At 42.5% G+C, this 20,919-nt stretch overlaps 1 long non-coding RNA gene across 1 annotated transcript in view; it reads left to right on the forward strand.

Annotated features, from left to right (window-relative positions):
- Nucleotides 1–17,895, forward strand: part of LOC141988945 (uncharacterized) — a 61,966-nt gene extending 44,071 nt beyond the window's left edge. The window contains exon 3 of the long non-coding RNA XR_012639871.1: nucleotides 17,793–17,895. This is a non-coding gene — a long non-coding RNA (uncharacterized LOC141988945). The remainder of the gene's footprint in view (nucleotides 1–17,792) is intronic.
- The last annotated feature ends 3,024 nt before the right edge of the window (nucleotides 17,896–20,919 follow it).

The following is a 20,919-nucleotide window of genomic DNA, read 5'->3' on the forward strand; positions in this document are numbered from 1 at the left end:
TAATCACCCTATACTCAAGGGCTACAACCCTGCATTAGAGTTTGAGTAATTGCTGATGTCACATCAGATACCATGGTGGTGGTCGCAGTGGGCTCCCCCCCCCCCCCCAGTTAGCTATACCCAGGTAAGAAGAATCACTTTGAACCAGAGAAAAGTAGGACAGAGAAGGCCCTGCAGGGACACCATATGAACAGCAGAAGGCAAAGAGGATGCTTCCTGTCACGGAGTGTGGGGGAGTCAGGGCCCTGCACCCCCGCTCTTCCTGCAATTCCCTGTGACTCTCAGCCAGCGAGTAAAACAGAAGGTTTATTAGACATCAGGAACACAGTTCCAAACAGAGCTTGTAGGTACAAACAGGACCGCTCAGTCAGGTCCCTCTGGGGGGCTCCCTCCGTTTCCCCAGACTGCTCCAAACTGAAACTTTCCTGCCCTTCCTCTGGCCTTAGTCTCTTTCCCAGGCCAGGAGGCCACCTGATCTCTTTGTTCTCCAACACCTTCAGTTGGCACCTTGCAGGAGAGGGGCCCAGGCCATCAGTTGCCAGGAGACAGAGTGTCGGCCATTCTCTGTGCAGACACCATCACCCTGGCCCTCTAGGGCTCTGCAACAATCACACCCCCTTATCCCACCACCTAGATACTTGAGAACTGCATGGGGGAAACTGAGGCACCCACACAGTATTCAGAGAAAACATTAAGAACATTCCCACTTCGTCACACTTCCACTGAAGTTTGTTGAGTTATTGGTTTTGCATTACCAACCAAGTCAAGCCCCAGAAAGGGGGAAATTGGAGTACATAGACACTGTGCAATTTCATTTCTGAGCTTTTTTAAATGGCCACTGCCAACCTGTTTATAATCCCATATTTGTCTGTTTTAAAGGGAATTAAATCCCATGCAGTATCTCTGAAGGATGCCTTAATTATCAAAGAAAATAAGCAACGTTACTAATTGTAAGTTTGATGCACTTATGCTGTGGTAGGGAGCAAAAGTAGGGGGATCTGGAACAATGAGTACAGAATAGAGAGAGAAAGCTTTGTGGTGTGCTTTTACTTGACACAAGTCCAGAGAAATCTTCCCACAGGATATATCTACAGGTCACGGGAGGGCTTGTCAGGATGGAACTGGAGAGCATTCAGTTGTACAAATTCTGAAATTGCCACTGCTCAAAACTTCATGATTTTCAAGATTCTCTCACTCTTGCTTTCAGAGAAACTTGGGCTTCATCTTAGTCTACACTCCATCTCTGGAAACAATGAAAAAATATTAGAGATTCATGAAAAATTTCTAGATTAGAAATAATCACCCAAACCACACTAAGTGATTTCATGTGAAAGACAACATGAAAAGAATGTTACCGTTGGTCACTGTGTCAGGGGCCAAACTAAATTTGTCCATTAGCTCCTTTTATTGTGAATTCCTGCCTGCCCTCTATCGTAAGAGAACTCCTGATCCACTGGACTCACTAGTAAACACATCGTTCAGCAGTTTCACATGGACAGAAGTGCCTTAGTGATGTATAAAATATTTTCTAGTTCAATCTTTGGAACATTCTCGGCTTCCTGTTTTCCTTGGAGAGGCCAGTGTTAGCTTGCTGTTGATGTCTGCCTATTCTACTAGCTCTAGAGCATCACACCCATGACATTTTAGTGCACTTTAAATACTCAAGAAGAAGAACACTACACTACAAGAAGAATTCTGCGTGGACTCTTCCTGACGATAGAAATGACAGACTGGACTTCTACATAGAGTGCTTCCGCAGACGTGCACAGGCTGAAATTGTGAACAAACAGCATCACTTGCCCCATAACCTCAGCCGTACAGAATGCAACACCATCCACAGCCTCAGAAACAACTCTGACATTATCATCAAAGGGGCTGACAAAGGAGGTGCTGTAGTCATAATGAACAGGTTGGATTATGAACAGGAGGCTGCCAGGCAACTCTCCAACCCCACATTCTACAGGCCACTATCCTCTGACCCCACTGAGGAGTACCAAAAGAAACTACACCATCTCCTCAAGAAACTCCCTGCTGCAGAACGGGAACAAACCTACACGGACGCACCCCCAGAACCCCACCCAGGGGTATTCTATCTGCTACCCAAGATCCATAAACCTGGAAACCCTGGACACCCCATCTTCTCAGGCATCGGCACTCTTACAGCAGGATTATCTGGCTATTTGGACTCTCTCCTCAGACCCTACGCTACCAGCACTCCTAGCTGTCTTCGAGACACCACCGACTTTCTGAGGAAACGACAATGCATTGGTGATCTTCCTGAAAACACAATCCTGGCCACCATGGATGTAGAAGTTCTTTATACCAATATTCCACATGAGGATGGACTACAAGCTGTCAAGAACAGTATCCCTGATGAGGCCATGGCACACCTGGTGACTGAGCTATGTGACTTTGTCCTCACCCACAACCATTTCAGATTTGGGGATAACTTGTACCTTCAAGTCAGTGGCACTGCTGTGGGTACTCGCATGGCCCCACAGTATGCCAACATCCTTAAGGCTGACTTAGAGCAACGCTTCCTCAGCTCTCGTCCCCTACCGCCCCTCCTCTACTTGCGCTACATTGATGACATCTTTATCATCTGGACCCACAGGAAGGAGGCTCTTGAGGAATTCCACCATGATTTCAACAATTTCCACCTCACCATCAACCTCAGCCTGGACCAGTCCACACAAGAGATCCACTTCCTGGGCACTACAGTGCAAATAAGTGAAGGCCACATAAATACCACCCTATACTTGAAACCTACTGATCGCTATACTTACCTACATGCCTCCAGTTTCCATCCAGGACACATCACACAATCTATTGTCTACAGCCAAGCCCTAAGATACAACCGAATTTGCTCTAATCCCTCAGACAGAGACAAACACCTACAAGATCTTTATCAAGCATTCTTAAAACTACAATACCTACCTAGGGAAGTGAGGAAACAGACTGACAGAGTGAGACTGGTACCCAGAAATCAGCTACTACAGGACAGGCCCCACAAGGAAAATAACAGAACACCAGTGGCCAGCACGTACAGCCCCCAGCTAAAACCTCTCCAGCACATTAACAACGATCTAAACCTATCCTGGAAAACGATCCCTCACTCTCACAGACCTTGGGAGACAGGCCAGCCTTGCTTACAGACAGCCCCCCAACCTGAAGCAAATACTCACCAGCAACTACACACCACACTACAGAAACACTAACCCAGGAACCAATCCCTGTAGCAAACCTCGTTGCCTACTCTGTCCCCATATCTATTCTAGTGACACCATCAGAGGACCCAGCCACATCAGTCATACCATCAGAGGCTCATTCACCTGCATGTCTACTAATGTGATATATGCCATCATGTGCCAGCAATGCCCCTCTGCCATGTACATTGGCCAAACCAGACAGTCCCTATGTAAAAGAATAAATGGACACAAATTGGACATCAGGAACGGTAACACGCAAAAGCCAGTGGGAGAACACTTCAATCTTCCTGGACATTCTATAACAGATTTGAAAGTAGCTATATTTGAACAAAAAAACTTCAGAAACAGACTTCAAAGAGAAACAGCAGAACTAAAATTCATTTGCAAATTTAACACCATTAATTTGGGCTTGAATAGGGACTGGGAGTGGCTGGCTCATTACAGAAGCAGCTTTGCCTCTCCTGGAATTGACACCTCCTCATCTATTGTTGGGAGTGGACTACATCCACCCTGATCGAATTGGCCCTGTCAGCACTGGTTCTCCACTTGTGAGGTAACTCCCTCTCTTCATGTGTCACTATATTTATGTCTGCATCTGTAACTTTCACTCCATGCATCTGAAGAAGTGAGGTTTTTACCCACGAAAACTTATGCTCAAATAAATCTGTTAGTCTTTAAGGTGCCATCAGACTCCTTGTTGTTTTTGTGGATACAGACTAACTCGGCTACCCCCTGATACTTTAAATACTCATTTGCTCTGTGTGTGCTCACATACTCATTTGCTCTTGTGGCAAAGGATGGCCTTGCAGGCATCCCCCTCAGTTCCTTCCTGATTCTTTCAGCAACTTCCCACAGGACCCAGAGCCTAAATTATTTAAAAGAAAATTCCCCTTTTGCGGTCTAATTCATGGAGTCTTTCACACCATTTCCAGTGACCATCCAGGCCCAAACTCCTCCCCCTTAGTTAAGGGAGTACACAGCCTTCCTTCCAGTGCTTGTACTGTGCTTCTCCCTGGTCCTTTTAAATTGTGATCTTCCAGTTCTAGGCAAGCTAGCAATGTCTTTCAACAAACAAAATCTTCATGACGATGGCCCTGTCGTCCAAGACATCTCTGCTGGGCGAGGTCTTCTAGCCTTCCTCCACACAGTGAATGTTAGGTTATACCATCTCAGTCCTTTCTTCACTGGGCTACCTCAGCACTCCTGCAAAAACCTTACTCCTCTCTACAGCTCCTCTCGCTCAGTCTTCTGCTTTACCCACAGGCTTACCTGGATCACATGGGCATCTTCATTTTCCCTGGGGCTTAGACCCATTTCCCCTTAAAGGGCCAGATGCCCTGTGACAAGGAACTAGTAAACCAGAATGTCTGATATGTGCCAGGTATTGTGAAGTATTGAACTCCTTTGTGATCCATTCTGAGCTATGCTGTTTCCAACCAGCCCAGTACTATACTTTTTCTTATTATTTGTATTATGGGAGTGTCTAAGGGCCTTCATACTAACATTGCTATACAGTTTATGTTTCTTAAAAAAAATAAGATCGTTAAAGGCAACTGATCACCTGTCCCAGCAGGATGATGATACCCATAAGCCAACAGGTCTGCTCTAGTTATATCAGCGCTCACAGGTCAGAATCTCAAATTCTCTTTCCCACTTGTGGTTGTTGAAATGTCAGAGTTCTTTGTTAATTCTCTACCTCCATTCACACCACTTAGTTCCATTTTCCCTGTGCACTTTTCCACCCAGGAACAGGAAAAATCTTTTGTAGTCCTGCTTCTCCCACTAATTACTGCTATTCTAGCTTTTTATTGTTTAGTTTTTTTGTTCCTTCATGTAAAAGTTTGACAAATAGCTCTCTTCTTCGAAAACATTTAATAACCCTGATTTTCTTGTCTGGTATAAAAGCTGATCCGGATTTGGGGGCTTGAATTTGCTTTAAATGCTTGTTGCAAGTTGATGAGCCTGTGGTTTCTAGTGCTGTCCTTGACACTTCTAGAATCATCTCAGACCATCTTAGTTGTTCCAATACTGAATTATTTAGTTACTGTGACTTACATTTGCAGGGCAGATTAGTACAATATATAACTTATATCGGATGCAGATGAGGAGAGTGGATATGTCTGAATACATATGATATTTTTGAGCCATGTAATTAGAAAGGTAAGAAAACTGAGTAAACAATTTAATTTTCAGGCAAACAATAATAAAGAACAAATGTCGCAGAATTCAGGGTGAGTGAAACGAAAATGACTGAGGAGGATGCGGCAGCTTAGACCATCCATCTGCAGCCTAACCACATAACAGACCTAACAGCTCTAAAGCTGCTAACACAACTGCCTCTTAAGTAGAAACCAGATGCTGCCACTGTAAAATATCTCAGCTTGGCATCTGTACCCAGCCAGTCAAACCTGTGCACTGTGTGGTTTATGATGGGTACAGATGATGCTGCCAAATGGAGAAAAAATAGGAATAATGGTTTAATCTTTTGGCCAATAATAAAAACAACAATATGCTGAAAGTAGCTCTGTATTGGGTTAGAATCCATGAGATTTTCTGCTCGTGTTGGTTTGGGGACATTCATTTGCCCATGAATGATATATCTAGAAATGGCATGGGAACAGTCATCTGTGTTATTATGTAGTTATGACAATGCCTTGGTGTCATAATAAAAACCACTTTTGAAGGTCATAATAAAAAACACCCAATGATTTCAAATAATATCCTGTGCATATGGCTTTTGAAATGAATTTAAAGAACCTTGTGCTGAAATTTCTATCACACTGCTTTAGAATATGTTGTTACTTTAATGTGCTCTGAATTCTCTCCCTCCCCACCTGCTTTACAGCTGCCTGTAATATTAACTACTTATCCATAAGTTAAGTAGCTGGCCTGCCTGAAGGAAGTTTATGTGTTTGTAAAAGATCAGTGCAGGAAGCTGAGATCTTTTGTCACAAAGAATTCCAGTGGACCACACACTGTTTTTGCAAGTGACAAATGTTCCAGTTGCAAGCATGCTTTAAATCTTCCGTTTATAAGTTAAAGTATGTTTTATAGTGTGAGAAAATAGAGAGCAGAATGGGCTTCTGTGAGAGTCTCTTCAATGTCAGGAGGGCCTGCCAGTAGTTTAACATTTTCTAACATAGTCTGTTATAATCTCAAATAGTAGTCTTCAATCCTCTACCCTTTAGTCCTGAAAATAAACAAACAAGCAAGCAAAAAGTTCTGGTTTATTATAAATGAAAGGTAGAAATGTCTTTTGACAATTTAATTTAAAAGCCAATAAATTGTGTGCAAGGTATTGTAGAAAGAAAAATTAAAGTCATGAAAGTCCATTTAATTGCAAGTGGCAAACAGATGGGGATAGATTGTGGCTTTTAATTCTTAGCACTGCCTAGGGAGGGCTGTGGAGTCCCACATCCCCTGGAGAAGCACTCAATATACTCCTAATGCAGTATCGCCAACCCCAGATATCCCAAAATTGTGAATCAGACTGTTTTATAGTGTCAGAAAATAGCGAGCTGAATGGCAAGCCCCATTGGACTAAGCACTGTACAACCATGTTGTAAAACAGCCCTGTCCTAAAGTTTATAATCTAGTGTAAAGCATACAAGTTTCTGAATGGGAGCTAGAACTGGGTCTCAAAAGTCATCTTCTACAGGGGCTACTGAACATCCACTAGAGGCAACAACTTTTAATCCCTGCTGAGGTAGGTAGGATTCTTACTGGTGATTTACAGATTAAAGGCTCATAGCTCATTAGCAATGTCCTGAGGCATCCAGTCTCCCACAAATACTAACATTACACCTTTGAGAATGAAGGCTGCCTCCTGCAAAGTGCAGTTCTATGGCCTGTGTTATGTATAAGGTCAGACTAGGTCATTATAATGAACCCTTCTGGCCTTAGAAATCTATGAAGTTTACTAAAGCAAGTTCTTACCTTTTTGGAGTTTACACAGGCAGAGTATTCCTGTTTCTAGACCAGGAGTCTCAAACTCAGTTTACCTTAGGACCAGTGCCAGTCCTCAAATCCTTCCAATGGGCCAGTAATGTCACTCATTCCGCCCAGAACCCACCCCCCAAAACTCTGCCCCCCACCTGCCTAAGGCTCTAGGAGGGAGTTTGGGTGGGGGAGAAGGTCTGGGGTAGGGGATTGGGGTGCAGGCTCTGGGATGGAGTTTGGGTGCTAGGTGCAGGAGGAGGGGGGAGGGGTGCAGGCTCTGGGAGGGAGTTTGGGAGCTGGAGGGGGTATGTGGGAAGGGAGTGAGGGTGCAGGCTCTGGGAGGGAGGGGTGCAGCACTTACCTGGGGCTCTAAGGTGGAGCGGGCCGGGGGGCCTCTGCGTGCTGCGGGCCCCAGGCTTCCCATTGGCTGCAGGGGTGCTTGGGGCAGGGGCAGCGCAGAGGCACAGGCACAGCCCCGCCCCGGGGCCGCAGGTGGGGGGCCAGTAGACACGTGGAGCGAGCAGGCAAACGCTGCTCAGCTCTGCTGCACTGCCGGGGCCTTGGGCCATTGTAAATCTCCAGGGTGGGGGGAGCGCCCGGGGGCAGCAGGTGGGGCCAAGGGGGAGACCTGGCCCCAAAACTGCTGGAGCCCCACAGGCCACATTGGGGAGGTTCGCGGGCCGCAGATGGCCCGTGGCCGGGAGTTTGAGACCCCCTGATCTAGACATATGGGAAAATCTCTCACACGTTGCTCTGTCTCAAACACAGTCTCAGTCTGCCACACCCAGTTCATAAAGAGACAGCTGCCATTAGCCAAATACAAATAATTAAAATGCAACAGTAAAATATTAACATAGTGTCCAAATTTACATCTAAATACACGATTTTGCACTATACTTACTCCAGAATACTTACACTAACTTTTATATCTATCTATCTATCTATCTATGCTTTTTTTAACCCACACAGGGGTCATCATCAGTGTTTGAACCCACAATCTTCAGAGCCACAGCACAGACCTTACCCATTTCAGTTATGGGTAGCTGGTATGGGGGGGGCAGGGGAAACAAAAGCCTCCTCTATGTGGACCAGCCCATACAGTGAGGCACAATGCACACATACGCTGCCAGTGAGTTATGCAAGTATTTGTGAGACAGCACTGGAATGTTGGGCATCAAAAGTCTTAGTTTCTACTCCTGGCTCTGGGAGCAGATTGTTGTCTTGTATTATAGACAGCATAGCTAAATTAACAACATACCTGTTTGGGTCATCTGTGAGTCTTGAACTTGGGAACTCTGAAGCACGAGCCTTTAACCCTTCAACAGTACATAGGAAGTAGTTGTAGTCTTTATGTACACAGAGATACAGATCCACACTGTTTGTGTAAATTACCCAATTTGACCCCTTCTTTCTTAAAAATTGTAGGGTAGAGCTCATGGGCTCTGTTTTTGTAGTTTAGTGCACCTTCCCCAGGGCTACATGTGTATGCAAGTTTTTTTTCTCTCTCTGCTTCTGATGTTGCTACCCCAAAAATCATGTGTTGGCCAGAAGTTTTCATATAATTACAGGACTTCCTATATGTGGGGCCAAGCATGTGTTAGTTCTGATAAAATCCAAGAGCTGTCAACACTGCAAAGGGTAGACTTCTCACTCTCAGTCCCTCATGCTCCTGCCACATGAGGGTTGAGCAATGCAATCTCTTCCCAGCCAGGAGGAGAAGATTTCTCACTTTGGTGCACTGGCCTTTTTCTGTGGGGCAAAGCCCTGCCTCCTTCTTGTCCACTCCTGTCCCCTTTTTGGAGTTCTGCAGGAGAAAGCAGTCCCTGTGGTCCCAGGGCTTGCAGGAACAGGTAACAGATGCAGGCAGCCCTTACACAGCCAGTCAAAGGGGGGGTCAGGGAGGGGATTGAAAAGAAATTCTGTGAGGAGAAGTAAAGCAAGTTTATGGAGAACTTTAAAAATAAGGCATGCAAAATTAGGCACCTGGAATATATATTGTACCATAGTGATCAGGTGCATTTTAATGCTTAAATTATTTTTAGACTGGATCCTGAAAAGAATGGGGAGCCAAGAGTACAGGAATAGGAGGGATGGGTGGATGGCAGAAGCGATGGGTAGATGGTAGGATTTTGTTTATTTCCTTAGCAAATGCATGCAATTTTGGTATTTTCTTTTGCATGAAGAACTGTTCACTTGGCTTCATCATTTTCAGTGGAAAACAAACCCAGTCAAACTCCAAAGGGCTTCCTACTGGAGCTGCTTCTAACAGTTCTCTGCTTTGACTGGGTCTCAAATAATTAATAGAATAGGAAATGTTACTGGAATAATTGATATGAATAATAAATGAATAGAATAATTTACTGCTCACTCATCTCTAAATATGATCACAACAATTTCATAGAAGCAGGAAGGAACTTTGAGAGATTATTTAGACAGCCCCCTGTGCTGAGGCAGGACCAAGTAAACTAAATCATCCCTGTCTAACCTGTTCTTAAAACCTCCAGTGATGGGGATTCCACAACCTAACTTGGAAGCCTATTTGAGTGCTTAACTACACTTAGATATTAAGAAAACCTTTCTAACTCTAACCCAAATCTCCCTTGTTGCAGATTAATCCCATTACTTCTTGTCCTGCCTTTAGTGGATATGGAGAACAATTGATCACAGGCTCTTTGTAACAGCCCTTTACATATTTGAAGACTGTTATCAGGTCCCTCCTTTAATCTTCCTTTTTTACCTTTTATCATGTTTGTTGCTCTCTTCTGGACCCTCTTCAATTTGTCCAAATCTTTCCTAAAGTGTGGCACTCATAACTGAACATAATACTCTAGCTGAGGCCTCACCAGTGCCAAGTAGAACAGGACAATTACCTCCCATGTCTTACATATGAAACTCTTGTTAATATATCCCAGAATGAGATTAGCCTTTTTAGCAACTGCATCATATTATTGACTCACATTCAATTTGTGCTCCACTATAACCCCCAGATTTCAAACTGGAGAGGCACAAGCGGCATACAGGGCATCGATAAGGAAGTATTTGCAAATTAGAAGTCCATGAAGGCTGCTGTTTAGGGCTGGTTGAGAGTCTCAGAGGCAGAGGTTTGGGGGCGAGCTCTTTTCATTAGGGGTGAAGCCACATGCCTTCTCTTGGTGCTGTGACAGACTGGATGACTGGGAACTAGTGTGAAAAGCAATGGAGTACTGTTTAAAGCATCTGTCTGGAAGGGCATAAATTTAGGTGTGCTAGCACTCCTGCAGCTTGGGTTAGAGAGCTAAGGCTCTCTAGCTGGGCCTGTAACAGATTCCTGTCCTCTGCTGATTGGACACAGATAGGACCTGTAACTCACAGTCACCAATGTTTTACACACACCTGTAAAGTTCACCTCTCAAAAACTGACTTCCTCTCCCCATTCTGTGATTCTCTCCTAAAAGTAAATGGGTTTTACTTCAGATGCTGATGCAGTTTGGGAGGGGAAGCAACATCATTGCTTGTAACAATGCTTCGCCCAGCTGTCCCTGCGGATATGACAATACACAGCCAAACTAGAAGCCTCATAACTCCCACTGTGTCCTGCAGCACCTGACTTCCGTCAAGCTGGTTGACGTCATTGACCCTCTGTGCACAGGCCATATGCCACTGGTATCGCCTTTCAAACTATGTGTCATTACTGGAGTGACTGATTGCTTCAGTAGATGACCAGACGTGTTGTTTCAGTGTCATTAATCAAATTTCCCAAGGCAAAGGAAACATTAAGCAATTTATTAAGATGTAATACCACTCTTGTAAGAGAGATCTGACTACTGGCCCCCCATGAATTAATCAAGGAGTAGAAGATTTTGTCCAGTTAGCACCAAAACATTTCTGAACTCATTGACTGGTGCTCTAAATGTGTCACAGAGAGAGAACAGAGGTTGTGGCCTGTTGAGAAAACATCCACTTTGTACTGACAGTGGCCTTCACTGAAGAGTTAGGAAGTCTTGGTAAAGTTGTGATATGGACATGACAGTCACAAAGGCCATTCTGATGAACTAGAGAGAGGAGCCAAGCAGGCCCCATCCCTCTCTACCACACATACAGTAAAATATAATATGAAACCTCTGGAAACAGTCTCTCATGAGCCCCACAAACCGTAGCACCAGTCTCACTTGTACGCCATCCACTGTGTCACTGCAGTTTTTATTGTGTGATGCATAGTCTGGAGCACAAGATTGGGAATCAGGAACAACTGGGTTCTAATCCTAGCTCTGCTAGTGACGCACTTAACCTCTCTGTATTTCTGTTTCCTCTATTGATCTACCTTGCAGGGGTGCATGAAGATGAATTACTCAGTGAAGGTTTGTGTGGTGCTTTGGACAGGTAAAGTGCTGTATAAGTGATGTAGATTATTTAAATGTATATTTCAGTGACACTTAGATTGGCGCCCCATTGTGCTAAGCACTGTACACATATAGCAGAGTTGCTGCGTCATTCATTTATTTTTCTAGTTCTAGCCTGCTTTGGAGTCTGGAGGGAAAAAAGAAGAGAGAGCAAGAGAATAATAACTAAAAAGTGGTATATTAATGAGAGACAAACCCTTCCCCAAGTATGGGTTTAAGTTTTGTCCTATGGACGGGATGCACTGTGCCTGGCACAGTGAGGTTCTACTTGAATCTTTTTGCCCACGGGGGGATCATCTTCAGGACAAAGGCAGGGGTTGTGTCTAGTGCTGTCTTCCTTTGGCATTCTTGCCAAGGAAAGCATAATAAATTACTGCAAGAGGCTTGGTAAGAATGCATCTGCATGATTTGATAAGTACATGTGAATTTGGTGATCAGTGGTACCTAACTCCTTTAGGCTCCTTTGAAAACCCCATCCTTAATGACCTGGCAAGAAACTACACCCATTCTCATGACAAACACAAGAAGAATCTTGGAGGGCCAGATTGATACTGGAGCTTCTGTGGGTCAATAGAAGTATAGCAGCCTTCATTTGGTTCTGAAAGTGCCAGCAAGGGCAATTTTGGCAGCTTGCATGTTTAAAAGTTTTTGAAACTAGCTCTAATTAGAACTCCCATCCCTCAATATTTTCTCTGAAGGGACTGGACAGATAGGTTTATCAAAAGTCTGCTATGGTCACTCATGTAGGAAATGTAATTCAGAAATAGAAGGTCAAAGGGATTTGAAGGCTATGTGAAGAAAAATACCCATTAGGCATGAAAATAACAGGAAAAAAGATCTCTTGACATGTTATCAAGTATAAGAGCCAGACAAATTAAAATAAATAAATTTGCATAAATTTTCAGACTAACCGTGTACAGATGAGTGTATTGCTTTCATGGACTACTGGAGCACATTTGGGTAGGAAACAGTTATTTAATGTCAGGTGACTTCTAGCTAAATTGAAAGGAGAATGAATATTTGAGCGGGCATTCTCCAGAGGACATGCCTGAGTGTAGGGGAAGAGAAAATTGCATAAAATACACAGACCAAAAGCAATTAAAGAATTGAAAACTGAGTCCTCAGTGTATGCACCTAAGTATAGAATGAAGGAACAAAAAGTCTGAATGGGAAGAATTGTCGCAGAAGAGATCTGTGACAGCAGAGCTATTAGAAAGCATTGTGATAATGATGGACAAAATCAGATGAGTGGTGGGGTATGGAATGGTGTAGCTTTTATATAACTGGAAAACTGAGAGTTTAATGAACTGCTACTGGTAGCCACGGAGAAGTCTACTAACTCAAAGTCAAACAAATGGGTATCAAGAGTAAAGGGCAAATAGTAGCTCTATCTATAGAGTCTCAAAATAGGAAAGACAGAATAAAATATTTTATAATGGACTAAGGGAAAGATGCACAGATAACAAGACTGTGATTATGACTGACTAACTTGCTTATTAACTGAGAAAGCTGAGAGACATATGTTGCCATAGAAACAGAAGCGATGGCTGTGTTTAAATGACTGCTTCTTGTACCTATGTGTTTTGTTTCTCACTGGAAGGCGCTCATCAGTAATGGTCTGAACAAGCAGGCCCCAGACTGACCACCATTATCACTAGTGACGAATGAACTTTCAGAAGCTGGATTCTAAAAGTTGGGCTGGAAATCTTGTAAAAATACACATTCCACTTCTCCCTGCTTCCAGTTATCCTGGAAATCTTGCAAGAATGGCCTTTCATGCAGGATTTTAGCACTTCTGCTTCAGATAAGAACCAGAAAGTATTAGAGGGATTTCAGAATTAAAAACACTTGTAAGAAAAAACAGTTGTACCGATTGTTTAGAACATTCTGAAAGGCTTACTTTGAGTTTTATCCAAAGGTTGGAGACTTGGAAGGTGAGGGGGAGAGGAAAATGGGCCATTACTATTTTATCCAAACTGGTGTACACGTTCCTAGTGCTTACATGTATCTTCCTACTTAGTGGGGGGCACTTTAAATCACTCTTAGTACAATGGCATTGTTTTTATTGCTGGAGTTCCCAGAGTGGAGAGAGATCCCCTGCATCAATATCTTCACATCATCCAATCAACATCAGCCGGTGAAGTGAAATAATTCCTGGAATTTACAAGCCACGTGAATGGATAAATCGTAGGGCCTGAAAGAGTGGTCATCTCTTTTGAACTGGACTGTGATGGGGTGTCAGGGGTCCAGGTGTCTAAGTGGGCCAGTTAATCATGTAGGCTGCACATGGAGGAGGAGCCAGGACTAATGAAGACTAATTAAAGAGGAAGCTCAGCTGGACAGGAAGAGGAGAGGTCTGTAGTAAGCCCAGTAGCTGAGAATAGAAGGAGTTTACGGAGAGAGAGAGGCTGTAGTCATTGTTAGGGTGAGAGAAGTCAAGGTAGGAAGTAGCCCAGGGATACAGTAGTAAGGTCTAGGACTTTGCAGACTTTGCTTGTTGTAGTGTCCATAGGCTGGAACCCAGTGTAGAGAGTGGGCCTGAGTTCCCTTGCTAGCCACTGGGGAAGTGGCACTGTTAAGTGGCAGTGAGAAAGAAGGCTGCCTTGGACAGTAGGTCCTGAGAGACTTTGATGCAGTCAATACCCCAGATGGGAAAACCTCTGTCATCTGGCCAGAGGACCAATCCATGAACACAGAGTACCGTGAGTTTCAGGGAGAGAACAGTGGCAGAATGTGCAGTGAGTAAGTGGGTCTTGGGTGTGGAAAGAGCTAATCCCCAGAGCAGCCAGGAGGAGGTGCCCCTACTGGTGAGTGGACCCCATGACATGGAACATCGCTATAAACTCAAGCTGGGCTTAGATAATGTTGTTAACTTAGAAAGGAAATAATTGAGCAGTTAAGACCTGATGATGATAATGACTATTATAGAAGTAAATTATTCTGATTTCCAAATTGTTTGAACTCTAAGCAATGAGTACTTGGACCATTTTACCTTGGTGGGAGATTTTAAAGAAAATCTATAGTTTAAGTATTCCATGTTCTTCTCATGAAGCAAATTGAATCATATTTATTGAATTTACTGAGGCAAATAAGGAGAGGGGTTTTTTGGTTTTGTTTAAGATGAGACTAGATAACTGTGCTCATGTATACTATTTTATCTATACAAGCTAACAGTGATATAAGGTTCCAGAGTAGCAGTCGTGTTAGTCTGTATCCGCAAAAAGAAAAGGAGTACTTGTGGCACCTTAGAGACTAACAAATTTATTTGAGCATAAGCTTTCGTGGGCTACAGCCCACTTCATTGGATGCATGCAGTGGAAAATACAGTAGGATGATTTTATATACACAGAGAACATGAAACAATGGGTGTTACCATACACACTGTAACAAGAGTGATCAGGTAAGGTGAGCTATTACCAGCAGGAGAGTGGGGGGGAGACCTTTTGTAGTGATAATCAAGGTGGGCCATTTCCAGCAGTTGACAAGAACGTGTGAGGAATGGGGGGGGGGGAGGGAATAAACAAGGGGAAATAGTTTTACTTTGTGTAATGACACATCCACTCCCAGTCTTTATTCAAGCCTAAATTAATTGTATCCAGTTTGCAAATTAATTCCAATTCAGCAGTCTTTCGTTGGAGTCTGTTTTTGAAGTTTTTTTGTTTAAGAATTGCCACTTTTAGATCTGTAATCGAGTGACCAAAGCTCACCTTACCTGATCACTCTTGTTATAGTCTGTATGGTAACACCCATTGTTTCATGTTCTCTGTGTATATAAAATCTCCCCCCTGTATTTTCCATTACATGGATCCAGTGAAGTGAGCTGTAGCTCACGAAAGCTTATGCTCAAATAAATTTGTTAGTCTCTAAGGTGCCACAAGTACTCCTTTTCTTTTAGTGATACAAGGGTGAACAAATCTTATGCTTCAGAGGATAGGCTAGTCACTTAAACGGGCGAGGAAGGCAGCTATCTCCAGGGGTAGCAGTATTGTACATCTAGCCTGGTAAATGATAGAGAGAGATCCCCTCTCTCCTAGGCATCAGCAACTTATACAGCCTGGCCATAGTCAAGGTATTAATTCATAATTAGAAATGTCTTCTCTAAACATTCACTCTCTACTCCAGTCTAGATTCTCTTCCCTTGTCTATTGCTTAATTTTTCTGACCAAAGCCTGCCTCTCCAGTTACATCTTCCCCTCACTTCACCTTTATCCTGAGGGAGAGAAGGCCTTATTAAGGTGCTTTCCCAATGTGATGCCTTTGGGAAAGTCTTTCTGATCCAGAAGACTGAGTGATCTGTGGAGCAGTATGATTGATTAATCATTCCAGTGAACAGCAATAATAAAATAATAATACCTACATATCTGCCAGGTATTCTCCTCTCACTCTCCTTTCTATATCTTTAGGCTTCTCCTCTTTGCTGACCTGTCTGCCACACCTCCTCTTTTTCAGCACTGAAATCCCTCCTTAAATCATTCTTCCTCCAAAAGGTCTGTAAACCCTGGTCCTCCCTTAAACTTCATGATGGGACAAAGGGCTTGTCTATACTAGAAAGTTTTGCTGCCTTAACTATATCGGTATCCTCAAAGCTGCAAACACCCCTGTACTGTGGATGCAGTTATGCAACTATAAAAATGCTTATACCAGTATGATTTATTCCAGTTTGGGAAGGGGAATAAGCTACTAGTATAAGGCACTTTTATATGGATAACTAGGGCTTATATCAGTATAACTATATTGATAAAAAAATAACCCCCCTACCTAACATAGTTATACTGATACAATTTTTCTAGTGTAGACCAGGCTTATGGTTCCTTTGCAATGCTCTGGCAGTGTAAAGGGGGCCATAAAGGCGAGGAAGGGGGAATTATGCATGCAGCTACTTTACTTTACTGTCAGAGCAACATAAAGGGGCCTTAGTGTAAATGAAATGGACCCCTAAGTATTTAACAAAAATATATATAAAGACTTAGGATGAAAGCCTGGCCTTACTGAAGTCAGTGTCACAACTCCAATTGACTTCAGTGGGGCCAGGACTTCACCTAAATCTGTACAAGATTCATGGAACCAACAAGACACAATGCTAAACTCCAGTAATGCTCTTTGGTCACTCACCATCCCCTCTTTCCAGCGATCTTCCAGTTCTGTTGTGAAATATCCAGGGTGGGGTCCTAGTTGGTCCTATTCTGTTATGACTTTTCTGCTAGATAGTTTTACTATTACTAATAGTATAATGACCACTGAGAAATAGACACTGGAAGTTGTTTCACATCATAGTTGTTTCTTAGAAGGTTTAAAAGAGTTCATCCAATAAATTTAAACAAAAAATATGAACTGGGGCAAAGCTCTGTCAACTTGGTTAGGGCATTGAATACTCTCTCAATTCATTTTCATAAATCAGTCCAAATGTATGACTTGATTATACAGGGATCCTTAGATATTATGTACAGGATTAAAAAGTAAATAATCCCATCCCCCCTCCCCAAAGTAGTAAGAAGTGGTGTCCATTTTGCTCCATTAATATTTAATTTATATCAAATAGCTTCATGTTACAATAATTCCCTTTCTCAGGCAGTTTTCTCTTTTGAAAAATTTTGTTTGAGATTGACAGCTGATAAAGAGGATCATTTTGTCTTTGTTTTGGTTAAACAACGGTGGTTATCAACTAGGTCTACAAAGGGCTAAACTTAGAAACAGGCTGGCAGGGCTGCTTTAACAGCTGCTTGAAGAACTGGGGAAAGATTAGATCATGACACCTAATATATGCAAGATGGAAATGAGAAAAGATTGCATCTGGATATTGTTAGCAAGGTAATTTTAACTGTAGCATGACATGCAACTACCTGTCTATGCAGTTTGCTCCAATTAATATTTATAAGTTGATTTGTTGAAGGTCATGTTCAGTATAGTACTGTTACTAAGTTAAACTTTGTATAAAAATATACAGCCTGAAAAACTGTTCACACAATGCCATTGAAGTATTTGTTATTGTCATTTTTAATTAATTAAACTGCCTTGGGGACTTTTTCATGCCACATATATGCAAGATAGCCATATGTATCCATAGTGTAAATGTTTTTCTAAAATCCCAGAAAATAGATATTGTTTCCTAAATGCCAGGATCATAGAATATCAGGGTTGGAAGGGACCTCAGGAAGTCATCTAGTCCAACCCCCTGCTCAAAGCAGGATGATCCTGTAATTCTTATTCAGGCAAAATTTCCATGGAAAATAGTCATGTTCACCAGCTCTATTTATTCTGCTTGTAGAGTCTTCCTGTACCCCTGGATCCACTGATGTTAATGGAGCCTGGATTTCACTGCTGATCTTTCTGGGTTCAACGGAAAAAGAGAGAGAGAGAGAGAGAGAGAGGATGAAAGTCCTCACTGAAGTCCATGGTAAAACTCCCATTCACTTAAATGGGACCAGGATTTACAAATAAAATTGATGAGGCGTGCCATATATGGAGTGCCTTTTTACTCTATGTTCTGTAGTATATGGTAACTTTACTGGCCCAAAAAGAGTGAAGTCATCACTTCTGTGGTAACAAGGAGATAAATACACATTAAGTCCAAAGAACATGAATGGTTGGATATTGAGAGTAAAAGCATTTGGTGAATTTCAAGGTGAATGAACATTAAAAAAGTTTAGATTTAGGAGTAAAGATTGGCATAACTAAACCAAAATGAAACTCGTGCTCTTTATTCATCCTCAGTCCTTATTCAGTTAATCACCCACATTAATCTCCACATTTTTATGGATCTTTTTCAGAACCCTTATTTCACTTTAAATGGAAATGAAGGAAAATTAGCTACATAAAGTTGCTTTAATATTATTGCAAAGGATAACTCAATTTATTATTTCTCTCAGAAAGTCATGTTACTTCTTAGCACTGCTAGAGTTGAAATAATTATGTGTAGTAACTGACATAAATGTTGGCATGTTGAGGCAGAGTGGCTGGCCCTGTGTTGATGCATAAAGTGTAGGCATTAGGGGTTGGCCACTGACCTCAACAATCTGAGTTCATGTACAGCTCAAAGCTCATATCTGGCATAAGGAATCTTCCTGTTTGACACAATCACATCAGTCTAATCACAGCCGGCATAATTGACCCATGCAGCAAGCTATGGCTAATTCATCCTTCATACCTGAGGTAGATCTGTCTGTGAAGATCTCTCACCTGCCTTCTTGGGAAGAAGCAATGGTCCAGTGGGTCATCTGACTGGATGTCAAAAGATCTGAGTTCTGTTCCAAGCTCTGCCATTGATGTATTTGTGATCTTGGCAAGTCACTTCATTTTTGACTCTGAAGTCCTGCAGCATTTATCCTTTCACACAATCCTGCACCCATCACAGTCAGATTTTAGACCAGGAAAAGACACAGCTTGAACAGGAAAATTCTTGTAAAAAAATCAGAAAGATCTAGTAGAATAAAGCACATCATTGGCCATGTGGTACTGACATACATAAAAGTTTGTTGGAATAAACAGGGTAGCACTAGGCTGGATTCACTTATTCTTACTAGATACCAGATATTCAGAAAAGGCACCTATTCCCCACTACCCAGACCCCAAATCATGTTGACTTCAACTTGACGTTTTCCCTTCAACATTTTATGTGAGCCCGCTTGAGGAAATTAAGAGTTGCCATGGACTCTGAGTCAAATGAAATTCTTCCCTGGGCGCTTGCTGATCAGTAGCCCTTCCTAAGCCCTCATCCCAAACACGGCATTGTAGTTCTAGGGCACAATCTAGCCTTTATAGGAGATTTTCAGAGACGATAGAATTTGAAGTCATCCTTGGGAGCCTGTCAATGGACAAAAAGAAATATGCATGGATCCAGGAAGCCCATTTATCACATGGCTGGCAAATAGTTTTTGAATAATAGGCCTGGTCATAAATATACACAGGGCAGCTGTACTGAATTGCCTTACCTGTAAGGGGTTAATCAGTTAAATTAATCTAGTTGGCACCTGACCAGAAGGACCAATGGGGAAAGAAGATACTTTCAAATCTGGGGGTATGGGGGGCGGTTTGTTTGTGCTCTGTTTGTTCCCTCTCTGGATGGAGAGAGGGTCTAGGCAGGAAAAACATCTCCTGGAAACATACCTGAAATGAGCATCTAAGATTACAAAAATTGTAAGTAAGGCAAGGAAATGCATTAGATTATCTTTTGTTTTAGCTTGTGAATTTTCCCTATGCTAAGAGGTAAGTTCATTCCTGTTTTGTAACTGGAAAGCAGAGTCAGAGGGGAATCCTCTGTGTTTTAAATCTTTTTATTTACCCTGTAAAGTTACCTTCCATCCTGATTTTGCAGGTGTGATTCTTTTACTTTTTTTTTTAGAATAAAATTCTTCTTTTAAGAACCTGATTGATTTTCAGTGTCCTAAAAACCAAGGGGTTTGGTCTGTGCTCACATTGTAACCAATTGGTTAGTGTATTATTCTCAAGCCTCCCCAGGAAAGGGGGTGAAGGAGCTTGGGGGAATATTTTGGGGAAACAGGGACTCCAAGTGGCCCTTTTTCCTGACTTTTTGTCTAATCACTTGGTGGTGGCAGCAATACCATCCAAGGACAAGGAAAGGATTTGTGCCTTGGGGAAGTTTTAACCTAAGCTGGTAGAAATAAGCTTAGGGGGGTCTTTCATGCAGATCCCCACATCTGTACCCCAGAGTTCAGAATGGGGAGGAAACCCTGACAGGCCTCATTAGAAAGTGACTTATTGTGGTGATAGTATCATCCCAGCCACTCTAGAAAACAGAATGGGTTCATCTTCTGTTTAAAACAGCAATTATGAGAAGTGCCAAATGGAAGCAGAGGTTAGGAAACAGTCTTCTAACAAATGATTATTTGTAATTTTCTCAGGAAACTCCTCTCCTTTCTAAGTATTCCCAGAGATGGTTGATCAAGAAAATCCATGACTACAAACCACACAATACCAGGGTCATTCCCCACTTACCAAATGACCTGTGACCAGGACGCCTCACCAACCCCTCTGTTCACCATGATGAGCTATAGAGATTCTTTTCTTTTCACCTGCCACTGTCAATTGCCAACCATAGGAAGCCATAGAAGATTGAGGGCTATCTTCTCTTGTGACAGTGAAAAGGTGAATCGAGAGGGTTCAGAACAGGAAGGAAGGGGTGGGATGTATAATGCATGTAATGACTGAGGCAAAAAGGAGGAGGTCTCTGGTAATTATAGAATGACTGTCTTTACTAGGTGAATGGAAGCAGAGATTTAAAAACATGAGAAAAGCTCCAAAAAGAAAAATTAAAGCTGTGATAATTTGCAACATCCTCACTTGCTGGCAAACTTGTACTTTATTAAATTCCTCACGTTTACTGGGCTTATGAGTTAAAGATGGATTTAATTCAAGCAAGTAGTGACATTTAAATT

The sequence above is a fragment of the Natator depressus genome, chromosome 6, assembly GCF_965152275.1.
Source record: "Natator depressus isolate rNatDep1 chromosome 6, rNatDep2.hap1, whole genome shotgun sequence".
Classification (NCBI taxonomy): Eukaryota; Metazoa; Chordata; order Testudines; family Cheloniidae; genus Natator; species Natator depressus.